Raw genomic sequence first — 2,869 nt, 5'->3', positions numbered from 1 at the left:
TTTGTGAGGGTGAATAAGTAAATAAATAAAGGGCACTTTTAGATAGGATATTATGGTCTTGCTTCTGAAACAGCTATGCTTAAAATAAGAGTACAGCAGCCTCTGTGCTTCCACATCATCTTGTCCAGCTGGACTTAGACTGAGAAAACATGCTTTAACAACAAAAATACAGATGCAGAAGACAGGAAATACTGAAGAAATTTCCACCAAAGAGAGTCCCTAAGGGTCACATCAAATTGCTGCTTCTTTCAAAGATTTGTGATCTCTTGCTATGAGAGTAACCATTTATTTTGACATGTTATATTCCAGTCTGAACTCATATGAAATTTAAAACAAGTTGGTTGAACTCAAGTATGCAAAAACCCAGTAAATCACATTTGATTATGACTCTGGGACAAACTCATTCTTTGGATTCATGAACAAAAGTCTAATCAGTCTAATGTTCCTATGTTCATTTTCTTGCAAAGCAATAAGAATCCACATTGCATTCTTTAAGGTGTCCTAACAAGAACAAAGCAGCAGTCCACCACAGTTAGACCAAAACTGCACAGAAGGCAGCATCTCATGGTCTTACACCAGTGGAAAACCCAAGAAGAGAATGGGAAAAACAAGTGGAATATGGATTCCACCTACCTGGAAGAACACCAGTACTTGGCAGAAAGCTTTGCTTTCCATTTTAGCTCGGTTTAACTATGCCTTCAGCAGATGATGTCAGGCAGTCACCTTGTTATCACCCATTGCGGTTATGGGGAAGGATGCTGATACCGTTCCATTTCGTAGTTAATGGTGGTGTACAAGTTCATGGTGCTTTCCTTCAACTTGAGCAAAAGTAATAAGCTCAAAACATGGGCTCTTAGTAAGCAGCCAATTGCCTCATGCTTCAGGCAGTCTTCCACAGCAAGCACATGTGCCTGGGGAATATTCAGGTTAAGAAAAAGAGACAGAGAGAACACCCCTCAGGAGCATGTTCATCTCATTTTCCCCAAGACAAGGCACTGAGGTCAAAGGCAGACGGATCCCCTCGACTGCATCACCTGGTTCTCTGTACGGAGCTTAGCAGAAAACGTAACTGAAAAAAAATCTCTGGAGCCCAAGGCTCCTGCCCAGACCTCATCTAGGGCTTGAGCAAGCTGTAGCAACAGTGCTGTGCTGGTGCAGCACTCCTTCCCTGAACTGCTGAAAAACCTAGATTGCCAGTGAGACGATGCAATGCCTTCAGCACAGCAAGGAAATACAAATACATGGGAATCCTCTCTGGTGCCCTCTCCCTCTCTCTCTCCCTTCACACAAGTCGCAGTGACACAGTAGCAGAGAAATGTTGCATTTTAGGCCAGGCACTGAGCAGAAGAGTAGCAGCGCACAGGACATTGTAGGATAATCTTCCTCTCTTACAGGGGTTGAACACAAATATGTTTCAATGCCTGTTACAATATACATATAGATTCACCTGGTGAGAGAAGTCCTTTTTTTTTCTCCCTGGTTACACCAATAAGCACACAGGCACACTTCTACAGCAATGTTAAGAAATCCAGATTCAGATCCCTGTTCTCCTCAAAGTTACCTGAACTTACATTTTTCCACCTCAGCATTCCAGGCTACTGGGTATTTTTCGGACTGGAGTCTATTTAAAATATTTTGCTATTTTTAGGAATAAGAACCAAAGTTCCAAATAAATGTCTTAACAAGCTGTGCTCACCCTCACAGCCTCATGAGTATTTCAGAGATTTTTATGAAAAAGAACAGCCTACCCTGAAGCTATGCACACCTGGCCTGTGACCAATTTCAACCAGACACTATTCTTGGTGCATGCAGTAAGCAGTCTCCCGTTCTCAGAACTTCTAACAATGACATGCATCTACCGGCAGTACTACCTTGAGATAGTCACCCTTACTCACATATTTCAAAGTCCTTTCTGGTCGAAAGAAGATTAGAAGCACTGCTGAAAACAGAACAATAAAATATGCACAGATGATGAGTCAGAGAAGAAGATGTTTCTGTGTACGAGTTAGATATCCTTTGTGCAAACCGCACAGCTTCCCTCGAGGAAGGCAGATTTTCGAGCAGAAGTGGCACTATTTAGAAAAATTGCATGTCAAGCACAGCATTTGATAGACTTTTCTACAACCTTAAAATGCAATCACCTCTGCTGCTTCATGGCTATCCTCCATGGAGCAGATGAGACCAGAGGCAACATGTGCTTTCAGAGAAAACAATTTTTAGTCATGCTTCATACCACCAAAGACTGCACTTTACCTAAATTTGTTTCAGCTTTACCACATTGTAAGCAACTTCTGGCAGCTACTATTTCACATCCTATTTGCTCCTGTAGCCTAAGGAAGATCAAAATTGACTGGAGAACTGTCGACATGGTTCTTTCATCCTGGCTTGCTAGTTCAAAAAAAAAAAAAAAAAAAACAACTCAGAATAAATCACTAAAATAATCAAGACAACTTATTTTTAAGTTATTTCTCTTATAGTAATACAAATTTACAAAGATTTTACATAAAATAATTTACAATGTAGTAGCTTTCTATCTACCAGACTTACTGAGCAAAATGGAAAAAACAACTTTGGGGTATGACAAGAAAAAAGTTTTTCAGAAAAGTTGCAAAAGACCACCAAGGGACTAACAGTGAACGCTCGTTCAACCCTGCAATATTTAGTGATCTGTTTCTTAGTCCGAGCTGTACAGGCAAGTAGTTCAACAGGTAAAGAGCAGCAGCAGGTTGGGACACCTGCACACTGCTTCAGCCTCTGTTGTGCTAACGTCCTTCCACTTGCCTTTCTGGAGCCTTTCCATGCAACACTCAGTCTTTCGTTTGCAAGTTTGCACCCTTTCTTCTACCCATGGGGGGGGGGGGGGGGGGGG

This window comes from Oxyura jamaicensis, chromosome 1, assembly GCF_011077185.1.
Source record: "Oxyura jamaicensis isolate SHBP4307 breed ruddy duck chromosome 1, BPBGC_Ojam_1.0, whole genome shotgun sequence".
Classification (NCBI taxonomy): Eukaryota; Metazoa; Chordata; class Aves; order Anseriformes; family Anatidae; genus Oxyura; species Oxyura jamaicensis.
The sequence above is the reverse complement of the archived record's forward strand: the minus strand, read 5'-3'. Positions refer to the sequence as shown.